General features: G+C 39.4%; 1 protein-coding gene across 2 annotated transcripts in view; it reads right to left on the minus strand.

Annotated features, from left to right (window-relative positions):
• Positions 1–19879, minus strand: part of ZNF366 (zinc finger protein 366) — a 46207-nt gene extending 26328 nt beyond the window's left edge. For both annotated transcript variants that reach the window (XM_075854869.1, XM_075854870.1), the window contains exons 1-2: positions 19744–19879; positions 8899–9047 (exon numbers count right to left, since the gene is read on the minus strand). The gene's annotated coding sequence lies outside the window, so the exon portion shown is untranslated. The remainder of the gene's footprint in view (positions 1–8898; positions 9048–19743) is intronic.
• Between the last annotated feature and the right edge of the window lie 1218 nt (positions 19880–21097).

Raw genomic sequence — 21097 nt, forward strand, 5'->3', positions numbered from 1 at the left:
CCTTGCGACCCCTTCCCTTTTCAAATACACCGTTGCAAAATACTTATGTGTTTTCACATTTATAGTATACACTAAAGAGCTTTTATATGTATTTCTACCTGGTAGGCTTTAAAGGCTATGGAAATCTTTAAAGTAGATCTACCAAGACCCGCTCTAAGCTGAGAGTGGATCCTGCCTGTCTCTGACCAACAGGTTCCACATAATATCAATCATATCCAAGTTCATAATTTAGATGTGATCAATATTAGGTGGATGCTGTCTGTCAGAGACACACAGGACCGTCTCTCAGCTGAGCCGTCAGTTCAGCTAAACTGACGGAATCAGCTGAGAGATTGATACAGCTTCTATGTATACAGGATACATAGAGGCTGTATCGTAAAAAGTTAAAAAAATTAATAAAAGTAAATTCAAAAACTGCTTTAAATCACAAAAGAGATTGATTTAATATAAAAAAATTAAAAAAAGCATTCAAAGGTGTGCATAGCCTTTAAGGGCGCCCTCCTTCAATTCATGGTCCTAAGTAACTATTGTGTGGTCCTCATATAGAAATTCTAGAAGTTCACTTATGCGAAACAGATTTCATTGCTTTCAAAGGAAAAAATAGTGACGGACACCTTGGGGGAACCCAACGAACTCCATTATAAATCAATGCGGCCGTCAGCTTCCATTATAAACAAAAGCCACAACTCAAATGTGAATAGAGCCGAAGTCAATCACATTGGTGGTATTCTGTATTGGAGCAGATACAATCGTCTCCTTATGCTCTGCAGTGAAGTTAAATTTTATCAAGCGTAATAAATTTGATTTCAATGGATTGAAGTAAGTCGAAAACTGAGGCTAATATTGAGTGGAAGGCCGTTCTGATACACGTGATTTCTTGTCCTCATTGACAAATTTTCCATCCGAAAAGGACTTAATGTTACTTTAATGTCCGAATGTACAGCTCAGATTTCTTGCATTCTGAATCACTAATGCCAGCTCAGAGGAAATATAGTATTACACACTGTTCATCCCATTCAATGGTCAACCATTTAATACATGGATAGCCAGGTCCACCACAGCAGGAGCCACTCTTAATTCTCTTATGAGATCTATTTGCCTTATCAGACATCCCATTTATTGGAGAGTGACTGCTCATATAGCAGGTATGGTGGGGGCCCAGGAGACAAAGCCCGACCAATCAAACTTATATGACATATTTAATCAAAAGTGTTTGGCAGGGAAACCGGTTTACTTTCCTGGGCCCTCACACTATATTCTCTCCAATGTAATGTTATGCTCCCAAAATATTAACTTGTTAAAATGTGACTTTGCTTGTGGATTTAGGACATATATGGCTGTATACAGATCGGGCCCCATAGAAGGGGTTTGGAACCTCGAAGATTGTAATATAACGGGCGGTACACATTTAGTGCTTTGAATCATTACCCTTGCATGGCCCAATTTGTACTAGACTAGGATCAGACCAAGAACTTAAAAGGATTTTCCCATTATAGAAAGTGATTGCATTTTGCAACTGCCGGCACCCCCAATTCTTAACCCCTTCAGGACTGAGCCTGTTTTGGCCTTGTGGACGCAGCCAATTTTTTCAACTCTGACATGTGTCACTTTATGTGGTAATAACTTGGGAATGCTTTTTACCTATCCAAGCGATTCTGAGATTGTTTTCTCGTGACATATTGTACTTTTTGTTAGTGACAAAATTTGATCAATAAATTCAGTATTTGTTTGTGAAAAACAGCAAACTGTAGAGAAAATTGGCAAAAATTAGCATTTTTCTAAATTTAAATGTATCTGCTTGTAAAACATATAGCAATATGACACAAAATAGTTACTAATTAACATTTCCCCCATGTCTATTTTATTTTGGCATCGTTTTTTGAACATCTTATTTTTCTAGGACGTTACAAGGCTTAGAACTTTTGCAGCAATTTCTCACATTTTCAAGAAAATTTCCAAAACCTATTTTTATAGGTGCCAGTTCAGTTCTGAAGTGGCTTTGAGGGCCTTATATAACAGAAACCCCCATAAGTCACCCAAATTTAAAAATGAAACCCCTCAAAGTTTTCAAAACAGCATTTAGAAAGTTTCCTAACCCTTTAGGTGTTTCACAGGAATTAAAGCAGAGGTGAAATGTACAAATTTATTTTTTTTGTCAGAAAATCCATTTAATAAAATTTTTTCTGTAACACACAAGGTTTTACCCAAGAGATGCAACTCAATATCTATTGCCCAGATTCTGCAGTTTTTAGAAATATCCCACATGTGGCCCTAGTGTGCTAATGGCCTGAAACACAGGCCTCAGAAGCAAAGGAGCACCTTGTGGATTTTGTGGCCTCCTTTTTATTAGAATATATTATAGGCACCATGTCAGGTTTGAAGAGGTCTTGTGGGGCCAAAACAGTGGAAAGACCCCCAAAAAGACACCAGTTGGCAAACTACACCCTCAAGGAATTTATAGAGTGGTATAAGGAGCATTTTATTGCCAAATTTAGTGAAATTAGTCCATACAATTTAAAATCAGATTTTTTTCCAATAAAAAGTAGAAATTATCAATTTTTACAAGGCATAAAGAAGAAAAAGTGCCCCAAGATTTGTAAATCAATTTCTCCTGATTACGGCAATACCCCATATGTGATAATAAACGGCTCTTTGGATACACGGCGGGGCTCAGAAGGGAAGGAGCGCTATTTGGCTTTTGGAGCTCAAGTTTGCTGGATTGGTTTTCGGGTGTCATGTCACATTTGCAAAGCCCCTGAGGGACCAAAACAGTGGACCCCCAGAAGTGACCCGATTTGGAAAACTACAGCCCTAAAAAGAATTTATCTACGGGTATAGTGAGCATTTTGATCCCACAGGTTTTTTGCTGAATTTAGTGTAATTAGGCTGTGAAAACATCTACTTTTTTTTTTTTTCGGCGTTCACCATGCGCTATAAATGACATATTTAATTGATTCTGCGTTCAATACGATTATGTAGGGTTTTTATGTTTTACGGTGTTTGCACGATAAAATCACGGTTTTAAAAAAATTATTTCTTTTTTGTGTCGCCATATTCTAAGAGCCATAACTTTTTTATTTTTCCATCAAGACAGCTGAATGAGGGCTTGTTTTTTGCGGAACAAACTGTAGCTGTTATTTGTAAAATTTTGGGGTACATGCACTTTTTGATCCCTATTTATTCAATTTTTTGGGAGCTGAAGTGTCTAATAATAGCGATTCTGGTATCGTTTATTCATTAAAAAGTTTATGGCTCGTTACCTTACGGGATAAATTACATTATATTTTTATAGTTCAGGCCGTTATGGATGCGGCGATACCAATTATGCGTAGTTTATTTTTTTCTAATAATAGAGGACTTTATAAGGGAAAAAGGGTGATTTAAAATTTTATTACTTTTAACTTTTACTTTTCACGCCACGTGGTGCAGATGTCGTTATAACAACTTAAATATGTCAGTCGCTATTGACCACGGCATTTAAGGGGTTAATCGGCGGGGATCACCGAGGTGATCCCACCCGATCTTTTCCCCCAGTACCGGGAGATTCCCGGCTGTGGGGAGTGCCTTTGTTCTCTGTTAGGAGCACATGTAGATTAACAGGCTGCAGGCACAAGGACCAGCGCTGCAGCCTGTTAATCCTTGTTAAAACAAGGAGCCACAAATGCAGGTTTAGTCCTGCAGCCCCTTTAAGCTCTTTTTACATGGGCAAATTCTCGGGCAAACGAGCCTTCCCGATCATTGCCGTGTGTAAATAGGGCAACCATCAGCCGATGAATGTGTAAACGCTCGCTCATTGGCTGATTGTATCGTTATTGCTGCAAGAAATATTATCATTGTCTGCAGCACATCTCCCTGTGTAAATAGGGAGACGTGCTGCTGACATGATAGAAGTGTATAGATACGAGCGATCGTAAAAACGATCGCTCATCCCGAAACAGCTCCTTGTGAAAGGAGCAAACGAGCATCGATCAACAAGCCGTCTTGTTTACACAGTTTCACCTGCACATCGAGCTTCCTGGCCCCCGGCTGTGCAGAGAACTGCAGCACAGCTCCATTTACTTGAATAAATGCATCTATTACTACAACTAAAAAGCCTATACACAATCTATTGTTTATATATAACTGTCTTTAGGTGGTAGTTACACTGTTTGCCAACAGGGGTCTATGTTATTTTACTTTTGCTGATACCAATGACCATTGTAACTATGGACTATTCAAAATCAGTGGAATATTGTACAACCCAAATATATAATTGCACTTTTATCATGTTTTCTACAACTGGGATGTTATACGGCAAGATGAAAAGATTAAAGATCAAATTCACAAATGGACTGTGGAACCTAAATGTGTGTTCTTAAATTTCCAGGTTGTTTTGTAAGTCCTCTACATTTATACATCGTGAATTATTTAAAGGGGTTGCCCAGGCTTATATAATTTATATAAAGTTTGATCCTTGTGTTATGAAATCTTCTGCAACGTTGTAATATACTATATGTTTCAAATCCTCACTATTTTTAGGATCATTGCTTACTGTCAAGTGAATGGAAACATTCTTGTTTTATCCAGTCTAATGAGTCCTCGGTTAGCTAAACGCATCAGCAACACACTCAATTGTCGTGATCGTTTGTTATAATGCAAGAGTGTAAGGCCCCTTTTACATCACGTACGGGAGATGCGTTCTCCCATACATCTTTTTAAATCAAAAGGCAATGCTTTACTCAGGCTATGATTTCCTCTGCCTTAAGCCACTCTCTGATCCAACTTTGTAATTTTTTTTATTAAAAAAATGTTTACTTTTTGAGATACAGTTTCTATGTATCCTGGATAGAAGCTGTATCTCAAAAAGTACATTTTTTATTTAATAAAAAACAATTACAAAGTTACATTAAACAATATTATACATTGTTTTAGTAAATAAAATAAAAAAAGTATTTAAATGTTTTCATAACCTTTAAGCTCACACAAGGTTGACAAGATTGGATACAAATAAAAAATCCTCGACTGTGAGAAGTTCAGTAATAGGTCTGTGTGTTTTTTTAGATCCTGAATGGCTGTATTCATACTTGCCTTTTCTTCCAAAAGGCTTCTATTGCTTTTTGTTGATCAGCATGCTGCAGTATTCTAACCATGTAGGAATATACATTTCTCATAGACCAAAGTCAATGGTCGAAAAAAAAAAAAACTAAAAAAACACAATGTTTACTTGTAAGGTGGCACACTGTCCCTATGGCTCTGTAGCATGGAGGCGATGGCACTTTGTTTTGGTTTGTTTTAATTCGGATGGAGTATGCCCCAATGTTCTTTTCTGTCTGATTCTTTTGAAGTACGACAGAAAAATATTGATATGCTCCATCAGACATTGTATTACAGAGGTATCCTCCTCTACAGCAATAGGGACTTCATGGATGGAGTCTTAGAAAGAAAATGTGGAATCTCATGAAAGAGTGCATGAATGGATATCGAATCAATAAAGACCTTTATTTGTATTTGGCATCAACAGTCTAATATTATATCAGTTTATAGCAATGGGAGTTTTTTTTTGTTTTTTTTTGCCCTACAAAAACCTGTTTGAAGGGAACATGTCACAGCAAAAATGCAGTCCGAACTGCAGGCAGCTTGTTATAGAGAAGGAGGAGCTGAATAGATCAATGAATAGTTTTGTGGGAATTTGTCATTTACTCATTTAAAACCCTGGACATTCTGGGTTTAGGAGTCCAGAAGGCAGTCTCACTCAATCATTGACAGTTATCTCTATATACAAATATAGGAAGTAAATTCAATAGAGCCTTTCTCAAGCTAGTGAACACATACTCCAACAGCATATATATATATATATATATATATATATATATATATATATATATAGGGGAAATACAATTAGGTGGGAGGTGCTTGCATTAAATGGTAATTTACCATAAAAAACACAAATATAATAAATAACAAATAAGTAATCATATAAAGAAATTACAAAAGACACATGTAATATTATGACCTGCATATATGCAGGTTCCGATTCATAAGCAGCACAGTGATATTCAGTGAATCTTCGTGATTATACATAATTAGTTACAAACATCACCTGTGAAGACAGTACATGATGATACCGGCCATAATGTTTCAAATTCTGCCGCGCTAATCACGGCACCCCTCTTGCGCTACTGCGCATGTCCGGGAAGTAAAATATGTCACGAGTGTATCATCCTATTGCGCAACTCCGCGCGTTCGCACTGACTGTGTCAGAATCGCCATATTAGGTGTGGGAAACAGGAGATCGCCGTCCATATCAATAGATATCAGCCGGCAAAAGAGCCACAAAGATACAGCAGGCAAGAATGTGGCATAGAACATATTCATATAGTGTATACAACACTTTAAACGAAAGGTCCATTAATTAGACCAAGATAATAGTGCCACTACCCCCAATGTTTAACCCATATATATATATATATATATATATATATATATATATATATAGTTATATTATGTTGGAAGACAACCTATCCTCTTATTATGCATTCACGCAACCAAGGTTATACCTCTTGGGAAAAGAACATATAGGAGCACCCACAGGAGCGCACTCAAGGCTCAACCATCAATTAAGACGGAAAGATCAATAAGTGCACGGGTATGGAAAACGCACACTAACCGCATTTGTAGTGCGAATAGGTGCCTACAGACCTCCCCACTCAATCCTGTATAGGGTATCTCAAAAAAGACTAATTATTCAGTCCCACACTATAAATAGTGATTATTCTAGGAAATAATCAGTCACTCTACACTTAATATTGGACAGAAATAGGCACAAATTAATTACGGGTAAATAAGGGAAACTATATCCTCCTGCTGAAAATTGATGAGCTCCACCCACATAGTCCTGAGATAGACACAGTACTGATAATGCTTGGTACATACATGTGTATATATATATACTGACACATAGACAACAGTATGATACAATGAATAGTAATTTTTATTGTAAATACAAAAAAATAATTAGTAGCTAATTAATAGCCGGTTACACTGCTGGTGAGTTCTTCCATTTCACAAAAAAGCATGATCTGTGAATAGATTCACAGATCAGGCAGCACTCCAGAGATGTAGCAAAAATAGAAAAATGTGCTTTATTCCATCAGTCAAAACAGCAACGTTTCAGCTCTACCATAGAACCTTTCTCAAGCTAGTGAGCACGTTACAACAGTGCATATATAGGAAAGCCTCAATCAAGAGGGAAGGGTTTGCATCAGAAAATAATGAACAATACACAGTGAATATGGCATACAGTTAAAACATAGTGCTAACAAAGTGCTATAGAAAAAAACATGTCATGTCATAATGTATATATCTCCATAGATTACAATCCATAAAACATACTTACAGTCAGTGCATAACCATGATTATGCCCAATTAGCTATTGCTAGCACCTGTGAATACATTAAGAGAACAAATGGAGACACTCATCATGATGATATCGGCTGCTAAAGTTCAAAACAACCGCACTACTCATGGCGTCCCCTGTGCGCTATTGCGCAGGCCCAGGAGACCAAATATGTCAGAGGTGAATCGTTCAACTGCGCATGTCCGCGCATGCGTCAACGTAGATACTGTGCCGAGAATGCCATATTATATAAGGGCAAACTGAAACCGTCTGTCAGTATCGCTCCAAGGCGATTTCCACAAAAGTGTGCAAGAAAAACGCAGGGAAGATGCGGTGCAAACTGCAATCATGAGATGTACAGTACAGGGACCAGAATACAATCTGGAAAAGGCCAAAAAAAAAAGACCAGACTATGCACCTTTTAACCCATACTTTACCCCATATAAATGTAACCAGGGGCGGATTAAGGGTACCATGGGCCCCGGGCACTTTTTCAGGTCTAGGCACCCCCCGAACTCCAAAGACGCTGTACCATATATATTTGCAGATTTCTGTTTAGGCGGCCACAGATCTGGCACGGTTTTCATTTAGCTGTAAAAGCAGAATGAGCCATATAGAAGAAAGAAAACAGAATACTTTGAGACACTGAAGTGAAGCTTTATAACTTTTTTATTTTTACGTCAATGGAGTGGTGTGTGAAGGATTATATTTTTGCGGGAGGAGTTATAGTTTTTATTGGCACCATGTAAAGTACCTTATAATGGGTGAATTGGAAAAAACTAAGATTCCTCCATGGTTTAGTTTTTACTGTATATATTTACCTTCTCTTAAGGTAAAAGTAGATTTAACATATACTTTTACCTTAAGAGAAGGTAAATATATACAGACCCAGAACCAAGCTCAGCATATATATATACAGCCCCAGAACCAAGCTCAGTACATATATACAACACCAGAACCAAGCTCAGTACATATATACAGCACTAGAACCAAGCTCAGTACATAAATACAGCCCCAGAACCAAGCTCAGTACATAAATACAGCACCAGAACCAAGCTCAGTACATATATACAGCACTAGAACCAAGCTCAGTAAATATATATAACTCCAGAACCAAGCTCTGTATATATATACAGCACCAGAACCAAGCTCAGTACATATATACATCCCCAGAACCAAGCTCAGTACATATATATAACTCCAGAACCAAGCTCAGTATATATATATATATATATATATATATATATACAGCACCAGAACCAAGCTCAGTACATATATAGATCACCAGAATAAATACAGTTCAGTACAGATATCATTTGCAAATTCAGTTTAACCCCTGCTGTATAAATTTGTACAACATAAAACGACAACTCCCAGTATAGCCTGAACAATGGTTAGGAAATGCTGGGAGTTGCTGTTTAACAAAAAAGAATGCTACCATCCGTCATCTCGCTGCAGATCATACAGTGACTACAGTACTGATCAGTCACAGGGAGAATAAACATTTACATTGAGTGACTCACAGGTGATGTCTCAGATTCTTTTTCGTTCTTTTTCTCTTTTCTTTTCCATCCGGTCCAGACCTCTATGATGACTTCTCTCGGGCACGGCCCATTTATGCAGTTCACAGCTCAGATGTCTTCGATTCCTCACTTTTCCAACATTTCCGCACCTGTAAACGAAGATAAAATTCTCATGATGCCACACCTCTATGCTTCTAAATATAATAGTATAATACAATGAATATAATAGTACTATACACTGTACTCCTGAATATAATAGTATTATACACTGCGCCCCTGAATATAATAGTACTATACACTGTACCCCTGAATATAATAGTACTATACACTGTACTCCTGAATATAATAGTACTATACACTGTGCTCCTGAATATAATAGTACTATACACTGTGCCCCTGAATATAATAGTACTATACACTGTACCCCTGAATATAATGGTACTATACACTGTACTCCTGAATATAATAGTACTATACACTCTACTCCTGAATATAATATTACTATACACTGTGCCCTGAATATAATAGTATTATACACTGTGCCCCTGAATATAATAGTACTATACACTGTGCCCCTGAATATAATAGTACTATACACTGCGCTCCTGAATATAATAGTACTATACACTGTGCACCTGAATATAATAGTACTATACACTGTACTGCTGAATATAATAGTATTATACACTGCGCCCCTGAATATAATAGTACTATACACTGTACTCCTGAATATAATAGTACTATACACTGTACTGCTGAATATAATAGTATTATACACTGCGCCCCTGAATATAATAGTACTATACACTGTACTCCTGAATATAATATTACTATACACTGTGCTCCTGAATATAATAGTACTATACACTGTGCTGCTGAATTACATAGTACTATACACTGTGCTCCTGAATATAATAATACTATACACTGTACTCCTGAATATAATATTACTATACACTGTACCCCTGAATATAATAGTACTATACACTGTGCCCCTGAATATATATGTGTGTGTGTGTGTGTGTGTGTGTGTGTGTGTGTGTGTGTGTGTGTGTGTGTGTGTGCCTGTGTATATGTGTGTATAGGAGACAGCATATCTATAGCACTACGACCCTATAAACTATGGATAGGATTAGATACAGTGGCTCAGCACAGGATCATACATGATAGGATTAGATACAGTAGCTCAACAGACCGTATCACACATTATAGGATTAGATATAGTAGCTCAACAGACAGTATCACACATGATAGGATTAGATACAGTGGCTCAGCAGACAGTATCACACATGATAGGATTAGATATAGGGACCAGCTCGCTGACATTGCGGTTCCAGCGCTGGACCCAGAAAAGGTAAGTATAAGAATTGTTTTGCTTTTTTATGTGTTACTAGTTATTTTTGTGTGTTTGTGTTATTTTACAGGTTCGGTTGTTGAACTACGTCGGATTCGAGGACTACTTCAATGACAGCGTTTTTTTTATTCTCAATAAAATGGTTAATGAGGGTTGTGTTTGTTTTTTTTATTTCAATAAAATATTTTTTCTATGTCCTTGTATTTTTTTAAACTAGGGGTTATCCCAGTCGACTATTAGATCGGCATAAATCGAGAGTTGATTCAATACCCAGGACAGAATTGTTAAAAAATAGGAACCATAAACCCTATGAAAAACGTATACCCTTTATATCTACGTTTTCACAAATGAGTTGTCAGATTAATGACGTCGTTCGTAAACATTGGCCTATGTTAGGCAGGTGCCTCAACACCCTGTCCAGGTAATTTGAAACAGAGGACATCATAGAGCCTCCGCAAAGAATCATTGACCCATCCTGTATTATTTCTTCTAATACTCTGCAAGTTAGAGACATCCCTCCGGGTAGGACTTTTGTACGGTTGGCAGACAGGAGGAGAATCCTTTGCTGGGGGCACAGCTCCAAACTGGCTGGGCACGCAGGTGCTCGTAAGACCCGAGATCTGATTGCCCATCATTTCCGGTGGCCCATGCTGCCCAAAGATATTGTGGACTTTGTCTCGTCCTGCACTGTGTGCTTCCAACAAAGTTGCTCACTCCAAGCCTGCCTGTCGGCTCCCACCTTCGCCTTTGCCCAATGCTCCCTGGCAGCATACAGCAATGGACTTTGTCACTGACCTTCAGTCCTCTGCAGGATGCAATGCAGTCTGGATGATGGTGGACCGGTTCTCGAAGATGGCTCATTTTATCCCGCTGATCAGCCTACTGTCACGAGGCGGGGTGTGGACCCACTGGGCCATACCGTGTAGCGGGATGGTAGCTGGCCAAACAGGTATGGTACAGAGTCTATATTCCAGAAAAGGGTACCTGAGGCAATGTAGACAGTAGCAAGGCAGGCTCGGCTGGGACCAGGCAGCAGGTAGACGTCAGGTGTGGTGCAGTAGAACAGGCGTGGATATGCAGCAAAACACGACAACAGCTCAGCATGGCAGTAGACCAGGATGATACTGATAGCACGGGAATCAGGATACAGGTACGGGGAACACTGGGAAGCTGGAAGACACTTAGGAGACCATTTACAAGACAGACTAAGGGAAACAACAACAATGCTCAGGCGAGGATAAGAAGGGTGTGACCCTCTTATAGTCCAGGAATTCATGAGTTGATTATGATGATTTTCAGGTGCGCGCTGGCCCTTTAAGAGCGGGCATGAGCACCCTCCGGGAGACAGGCTCCTCACCCGGAAGTGAGTGTCGGCGCCTCACAGGAGGACGACGCAGCACAGCAGCAGGACATCCATGGCCGTGGTCGTCGAGGGGTAAGTTAGAACGACAGACCGTGGCCATAGACGTTACACCTGCCTTCTGCTCCTCGGCTGGCGAATGTTTTCATCCAGCACATCTTCCGTTTGCATGGTTTGGCTCTTCATATTGTGTCTGATTGGGGGGTTCAGTTCACCTCGAAATTCTGGAGAGCCCTCTGTATTCTCCTAGACGTGAAGTTGAACTTTTCTTCAGCCTATCATCCCCAGTCTAATGGCCAAGTCGAGAAGATTAACCAAATCATGGAGAATTATCTTCGCCACTTCCTCTCCATGCAGCATGATGATTGGGTACAGCTTCTTCCATTGGCCGAGTTCTCTTACAACAACCACACAAGTGAGTCCACCACCTCCACACCATTCTACATTGTCTACTGCCAACATCCACAAATTCCTGTTCCGGCCACATCCCTGGTACCCGCAGCTGACTATGCATTTGGAGATTTTCTACAGGTCTGGCAGCAAACTCTATTCTGCAGGTAATCGATCGCATGAAGCGAAAAGCAGATGTTAAGAGAAGAGAGACCTCTGTATCTTCGAGGTACCAAAGTCTGACTACCCTCAAGGAATATCCGGCTGAGGGTGACATCATACAAGTTTGCTCCCAGGTTCCTCGGACCCTTTGAGATCCTACATCAAATCAACCCTGTCTCTTACAAGCTTCGGCTGCCTCCTACCCTCAGGATCCCCAACTGCTTTCATGTGTCCCTCCTGAAACCTGTGGTCCTGAACCGCTACACAAAAACGCCTAGCCCTGCAGTGGCTCCCAGCGGTTGTTCCGATGTATTCGAGGTTAAGGAGATCCTGAACTTTAAAAAAGCAGGAGGAAGAACGTTTTATTTGGTGGATTGGAAGGGGTTTGGTCCAGAGGAGAGGTCCTGGGAGCCAGAAGAGAACCTCAATGCTCCTGTCCTCATTAAAAAGTTCCTCTCTTGCTCTGGTCCCAAGAAGAGGGGGCGTAAGAGGGGGGATACTGTAGCGTCCATGGCCGCGGACCGTCGGGATTACTCACCCCCAAACAGGGGCAGCCATGGATCTGTGAGCGCCGGCCCGCATCTCCTCCCCAGCAGTAGCCATCACTCACTTCCACTCCGTTCTACTGTGTCCCGTATGGTGCGCGCACACACTCGTGCCCAGCCTTAAAGGGCCAGCGCGTGCACATGAAAATAATCATCAATTAACCCATGATCACCCTGGACTATAAAAAGGTCTCTGCCCTTTCACTCATTGCCTGAGCGTTGTTGTGTTTACCCGTGTTCGACTTGGAAATGGTCCCTTAGTGTTATCCTTTTCCCAGTGTTCCCGTACCTGCTACATGTATCCTGTATCTCATGCTACCATTGTCCCTGTGCCTTAGAAAGTTGGAGTCGTGTTGTGTCATCGGTCACGCCTGCTGTGCTAGACCACGCATGGTGTCTGCTGCCAAGGTGCCATCTGAGTCTAGCCATTACTACTGTCTGAACTGCTACAGGTACCCTTGTGATTGGAGTATTTAGACAATAACTTGGCACACTGTTTGGCCAGCTGCTATCCCGCTACGGCAGTATGGCCCAATGGGTCCACATACCCACAGATCGTGACATATATATAGGTAAAAAAGGAGAAAAGTGTCAGCAAATGGGTGCAAATCCACGAGAATGTCAACTCCACATTTCCACAAAGTGTGTGGTATTGATAAAGCACCATTTCCTAGATATGGTGAAAAACCAGGTTACTTTATTAATCCAATTTGCAACCATTTCACCCCAGCATCCATTCAACAGGACCGAAACACGGCATATGGGTGAATATATATATACAACAGTATATACATATACATACAGTATAATAGATAGATAGATAGATAGATAGATAGATAGATAGATAGATAGATAGATAGATAGATAGATAGATAGATAGATAGATAGATAGATAGATAGATAGATCGATGATAGATAGATAGATAGATAGATAGATAGATAGATAGATAGATAGATAGATAGATAGATAGATAGATAGATGTCTGATCTTGCAGTCATACTTCCTTCCATTTGTCCTTTACTTCTGGCTAACCTATCGAATATATATTAGCAAAAAGTAAGGGAAAGATGGAAGAGAATTTAAGTATTTGTAACCATGGAGACACATAGTTCTGCATAGGATTTATAAACACAACATGGTAGGAGATTTTTAATCAAGACTATTTTCAAAGCTTTCTTATTTTCCCATCTTTTGAACCAACCTCTGAGGGTATGTGCACACACACTAATTACGTCCGTAATTGACGGACGTATTTCGGCCGCAAGTCCCGGACCGAACACACTGCAGGGAGCCGGGCTCCTAGCATCATACTTATGTACGATGCTAGGAGTCACTGCCTCGCTGCAGGACAACTGTCCCGTACTGAAAACATGATTACAGTACGGGATAGTTGTCCTGCAGCGAGGCAGGGACTCCTAGCGTCGTACATAAGTATGATGCTAGGAGCCCGGCTCCCTGCACTGTGTTCGGTCCGGGACTTGCGGCCGAAATACGTCCGTCAATTACGGACGTAATTAGTGTGTGTGCACATACCCTAATGATTATCTTAGAAAATGATAAACTAGCAACTACGCAAGATGATGTTAATTTTGGCATTGCTTCCTTTTTTAAGGAGAACTCCGAAATTCAATTTTCCTGTAGTTGCCCTGCAACAACTTTCTTCCACATGAGCAGACACGAACCATACAACTTTCTATATTTAGTAATTAGTATTTGACATTTATTTTGTCTGTTTATAATCTGATCTTTTAGCATTCATTCCTAATAATCAGCATGGTTTTGTATACTAGTCCTTCTCAATGAATTAGAATATCATGAAAAAGTTAATTTATTTCAGTAATTAAATTCAAAAAGGGACTCATATATTATATAGATTCATTACACACAGAGTGATCTATTTCCAGCATTTTTTTATTTTAATGTTGATGATTATGGCTAACCGTTAATGAAAACCCAAAATTTAGTGTCTCAGAAAATTAGAGTATATAAGCCCAATTTCAAAAATGATTTATAATACCGAAATGTTGGTCTACTGAAAAGTATGTACAGTATATGCCCTCAATACTTGGTCGGGACACCTTTTGCATGAATTACTACATCAATGCGACGTGGCATGGAGGCGATCAGCCTGTGGCACTGCTGAGGTGTTATGGAAGCCCAGGTTGCTTTGATAGCGGCCTTCAGCTCGTCTGCATTGTTGGGTCTGGTATCTCTCATCTTCCTCTTGACAAAACCCCATAGATTCTCTATGGGGTTTAGGTCAGGCGAGTTTGCTGGCCAATCAAGCACCGTGATACTGTGGTTATTACACCAGGTATTGGTACTTTTGGCAGTGTGGGCAGGTGCCAAGTCCTGCTGGAAAATGAAATTAGCATCTCCATAAAGCTTGTCAGCAGAGGGAAGCATGAAGTGCTCTAAAATCTCCTCGTAGACGGCTGTGTTGACTCTGGACTTGATATAACACAGTGGACCAACACCAGCAGATGACATGGCCCCCCCAACCATCACTGACTGTGGAAACTTCACACTGGACCACCAGCAACTTGGATTGATGCCTCCCCACTCTTCCTCCAGACTCAGGGACCTTGATTTCAAAATGAAATGCAAAATTTACTATCATCTGAAAACATCACTTTAGACCACTGAGCAGTGTTGGTCCACTGTGTTATATCAAGTCCAGAGTCAGCGCAGCCGTCTAGCAGAAAATTTTTGAGCACTTCATGCTTCCCTCTGCTGACAAGCTTTATGGAGATGATGATTTAAATTTCCAGCAGAACTTGGCACCTGCCCACACTGCCAAAAGTACCAATAACTGGTTTAACCACCAGCAAACTTGCCTGACCTGAACCCCATAGAGAATTTATAGGGTATTGTCAAGAGGAAGATGAGAGACACCAGACCCAACAATGCAGACGAGCTGAAGGCCGCTATCAAAGCAACCTGGGCTTCCATAACACCTCAGCAGTGCCACAGGCTGATCGCCTCCATGCCACGCCGCATTGATGCAGTAATTCATGCAAAAGGAGCCCAGACCAAGTATTGAGGGCATATACTGTACATACTTTCCAGTAGACCAATATTTCGGTAATAAAAATGATTTTTGAAATTGGGCTTATATAATATTCTAATTTTCTGAGACACAAAATGTTGGGTTTTCATTAACTGTTAGCCATAATCATCAACAATAAAAGAAAAAAAATGCTGGAAATAGATCACTCTGTGTGTAATGAATCTATAGAATATATGTGTTTCACTTTTTGATTTGAATTACTGAAATAAATTAACTTTTTGATGATATTCTTATTCATTGAGAAGGTCTAGTGTGTATACTGTATATAATTATTATATTTGTTTTCTATATCATCTGCAAGGAGTCATGGAGTTATGAATACACTGATCTGTTATGAATTTTTAATTCTTTAATTGTTTTTATTAATTTAATTTCTATTTAATGTAGTACATATCACAACATATATTGGGGATCATACAGTATATCAATGTTTAACAGCTCTTACAGATTCTATTGTGGAATGTGGCTTCACAATCACAATATTCCAACATATTTATTACCACATTATGCCAAATTAGTCCGTAATTATCTATATCCCGGGCTAGATTATAATATATTACTTGTTCCTGAATACATTATATGACACCAAGAGCCAGAATAGGTCATACTACCAGTAAAATAGTGTACTCTGTTTTACCAGAACTAAATCTTATTTGTTTACATAAGTTATGCCTCCTATCCAACAAAGACCCAATTAGGATTTATTCACAAGTAACAGTTTTTTTCTGGCCATTTTTTCTTGCTTGAGCCGGACACAACTGATGAAAAAGATTTACATTCTTATCACCTGTCCAGCGTTCATAACTGGACAGAGAAACTCTGCATGCAATAAGCCTCTGGGGAAAAAAGACTAGAGGGATGAACATACAGTATGTGAATAAAAACTTAGTTTTTAACTGTCTACAACAAACTGTTAAATAGATAAATATGAGAGAGATAGATATATAGATAGATTGATTTGAGATAGATAGATAGATAGATAGATAGATAGATAGATAGATAGATAGATAGATAGATAGATAGATAGATAGATAGATAGATAGATAGATAGATAGATAGATAGATAGATAGATAGATAGATGATAGATGTCTGATCTTGCAGTCATACTTCCTTCCATTTGTCCTTTACTTCTGGCTAACCTATTGAATATATATTAGCAAAAAGTAAGGGAAAGATGGAAGAGAATTTGAGTATTTGTAACCATGGAGACACATAGTTCTGCGTAGGATTTATAAACACAACATGGTAGGAGATTTTTAATCAAGACTATTTTCAAAGCTTTCTTATTTTCCCACCTTTTGAAACAACCTCTAATGATTATCTTAGAAAATTATAAACTAGCAACTACGCAAGATGATGTTAATTTTGGCATTGCTTCCTTTTTTAAGGAAAACTCCGAAATTCAATTTTCCTGTAGTTGTCCTGCAACAACTTTCTTCCACATGAGCAGACACAAATTAGAAAAGAAGTAGAAGTAGAAAAAGGAAGAGCAGCACAAAAAGTAAGCTTAGTTGTGTGTGCACAAGCCTTAGGACCTCAGACTCCAGTCCCACATATATATTTCCAAACGAATAGGCAGCACAACACAGGTTCCAATTCAGTGAAAAAAGGTTATTCACCCATACGTCAGTGCAATGTTTCAGCCCACATGGGCCTTTCTCAAGCATGCTTGAGAAAGGCCCATGTGGGCTAAAACGTTGCACTGACGTATTGTTGAATAAACCTTTTTCCACTGAATTGCAACCTGTGTTGTGCTGCCTATTTGTTTGGAAATAGATAGATAGATAGATAGATAGATAGATAGATAGATAGATAGATAGATAGATAGATAGATAGATAGATAGATAGATAGATAGATAGATAATGAGAAACAGATTGATAGAAAGAGAGATATAGATAGATACAGGACCGGCCTTATGGGTGTGCAACCTGTGCCATTACACAGGGTGCATCACTCAAGCATGTGGAAGGGGGCGCTGCGCTGGCTGCCTTCCCCTGCTTGTGATAGATAGATAGATAGATAGATAGATAGATAGATAGATAGATAGATAGATAGATAGATAGATAGATAGATAGATAGATAGATAGATAGATAGATAGATAGATAGATAGATAGATAGAGATAGGGAAACTGTACATAGATATATATTGAATCACTTTGTTGAAGAATAAAGGAATCCTACTCTGCTTGCATTATAGTGATAAAAAAAAAGCAGACAAATTCTAGATCAATAGATAAAAGAGACACATAGGTGGTCCTCGATATTCAGATCTATTTCCCGACTATGTAAAACTAATATGCCTACATCACCATCTCTGGCACTCCTTTTACTGGGTCTTGATGAGATACCGAGGGAGTTTAGGGTGCTGGTTGCTCATTTTTTATTAGCTACCAAATTAGCAATAACCAGATACTGGAAGAGTACAACCATTGCGTCCATTGATGAGATTCATACTATGCTGAATGTTACGTGTGCTTATGAAAAAATGATAGCATATAAAACTCACAGATTCACAAGATTTACAGAGGAATGGAGGGGATGGTTGCTCCTTCCTCAGAACTGTATACTTCCGTGATGCTTAGGGGTTGCCTGGGAAGCTATAGGCCCAAGAGTTAAATATGTATTTAATCTATCTTAAGCATACATTTTTGATGCAGTTGTTGTTTTGATAAATTTTATGTGATGATGAGTATGTTATTCTTGTCCTTGCAATGCATAATTTTTACTGAAAATTTTTCAATAAAAAACATTGTTGATTAAAAGAGACACATAGAACGAAAGATAGGTAATAGATAACATAATGTGTAAATAAATATATGTGCTTGAGATTTAGCAATGCTTACAATGAGGATATCCAGCACTCAACTAGCTGAAAAAACTACGATCCCTTACTGGTCCAGATAAAAATCCATAATGCAAATCGACATCTATAAACAGAGATAGCGGGGTTTACTGATGTATTATTGCATAGTCATAGCGAGCATGCTTGAGAGATACTTAAAGAGTAGATAGATAGATGGGTGGATGGATAGATAGACTGTAGATAGATAGCATTGTGTACAACACATGTCATCATATATCTGTAGGTTGCAAGCCACTTTCAAATACCACATGTGGTGTTGAGCCACACTGAATGTTAAAAAGGAAAAAGATTATTATTGATATGACCCAGTGCTTGCTCTTACTCTAGTGTTAACTGCCAGTGATATGGTACGGTCCCTAGTTCTAACTTCTTGCAATCCTATAACCTCCCTGGTGCCACTGGTACACTATTGTATTTGGATCTGCGAACAGATGGGCAAACAGAGGCAGGAGGACCAAGAAACATGTGTGGCTTCCGAGCCACTGGTTGAGGAATACTTGTATAGAGAAATGGAACCGCTTATTTTATAGTGTTTGAAAACGAATAAAGCAGACAACTGAAATGTTAGATAAATGGATAGATAGATGATAGATAATATAATATGTGTAGATAAATAGATATATAAGTACATGACTGGGACTTAAATACAGATTAGAGACATAGATATGATGTAGATAGCGATAGCAAAAGTCATTATGAAGGCAAAGATACATAACAGATTATGTGTAGATAAATATATAAAGTACATACTTGAAATTTAGATACTTAGAGATAGATAGACTTATGCATTTTGTACAAGAATAGAAGGGAAATATTTTATATAATACTAATATGTTATAATGACAGAAAAATATTAAAGCAGAAAAATAAATAATTTCTACGAACTTTAATAATTTGTAATCAGTCATTTTATTAAATAGATATTTACAAGCACAGACCATCGTATTCTTCTTGCAAATTAATGTTTACATACCAAGAAATAAATGATTTTTGTGATGTATGCATGCTTACTATCTAATTGTATTATATAATCTCTAGTTCTATATTGTCACTTATCATCTTCATGTCCTTAGTGTGCACGCCGGAAATCTACTTACTGATCCCTGAGGAGGGAGGGCTGTGCCTTCCCACTGATGTTCTTAGGGCCCTTTCCCCAATGTCTTGTCCTTTCGCGCTCCCTGTTAGTGAGATTTGGTTGAGAGTTTTTCGAGGACAGTGTATAAAAGTGACTTAAGAAAGAGAACAGGAACAATCATTTGCTTCTCCTTTTTTCAGATGAGTACTTTCGGAAAGTAGGAAGGAAGGGAGGAGAGAGGAAGTCAACAACCCTATGCTTTCCTGCAAAAAAATAAGGAAACAGCAGATAGACATCTATTTCTTCTATAAAAAAAATTGGCTGAAGAGAAGTAAGAAGGAATTCCAGTGACATTCCAGTCTTGCGCAGCTGACATGACAATTGTATTGTGGGAATTTTCTCATGGAATACCAAACTTATATATATTAGAACCTCACCACATAGGCACCACACCTGGAGGACCACAGATACATGCCCATACATATTGCCTATAATACAGAAATAAAGCACATATATTACATTGTATTATTGTAATGTCCATGGCCACGAACCGTCGGGATTACTCACCCCCCCCCCCGACAGCCGCAGCCATGGATCTGTGAGCACTGGGTCGCATCTCCTCCTCAGGAGACGTCAGCGCTCACTTCCACTTCGTTCTGCGGTGTCCCGTAGTGTGCACGCGCACGCTCGTGCCCGGTCTTAAGGGCCAGCCCGCGCACATGTAGTAAATCTGTAATTAGCCCATACTCTCCCTGGACTATAAGAACGGCCCTGCCCCTTCCTTCATTGCCTGGGCGTTGTTGTGTTTACCCATGTTAGTCTTTGCAAATGGTCCCTTAGTGTTTTCCAGTTCCCAGTGTTCCCGTACCTCCTACCTGTATCACGTGCTACCTTGTTCCTGTGCCTTAGAGAGTTGGAGTCGTATTGTGTCACCGATCATGTCTGCTGTATTTCACCACACCTGCTGTCTGCTGCCAAGGTCCCATCCGAGCCTAACCATCGCTAATATCTGAGCTACAACAGGTACCCTTACTCGAACTATAGACATTGACTTGGTACTCTGTTTGGCCAGCTGCTATCCCGCTACAGCGGTACGGCCCAGTCAGTCCACATACCAATGGAAAGTGACAGTACACTCAGGCCATGGACCCCGCTGGTCAACCCAAGACCATGAGGACATCACAAGCCATGCAAGCAGACCTGTGAGACCTTTGGTCACGACAGAACTAACTCCTCCTTGCAGTGAACTCCATTTCACAGCGGCTGGATGCGCAAGCTGCAGTTTCTACAGCTCCTGTTCCAGTTACCCCGGCTGTTCCTCCTGCTACACCTCCTGCCAGTACCAGTGCTGATCCCCAATTCTTGCTGCCACTATC

This window comes from Rhinoderma darwinii, chromosome 1, assembly GCF_050947455.1.
Source record: "Rhinoderma darwinii isolate aRhiDar2 chromosome 1, aRhiDar2.hap1, whole genome shotgun sequence".
In the NCBI taxonomy this organism is placed as follows: domain Eukaryota; kingdom Metazoa; phylum Chordata; class Amphibia; order Anura; family Rhinodermatidae; genus Rhinoderma; species Rhinoderma darwinii.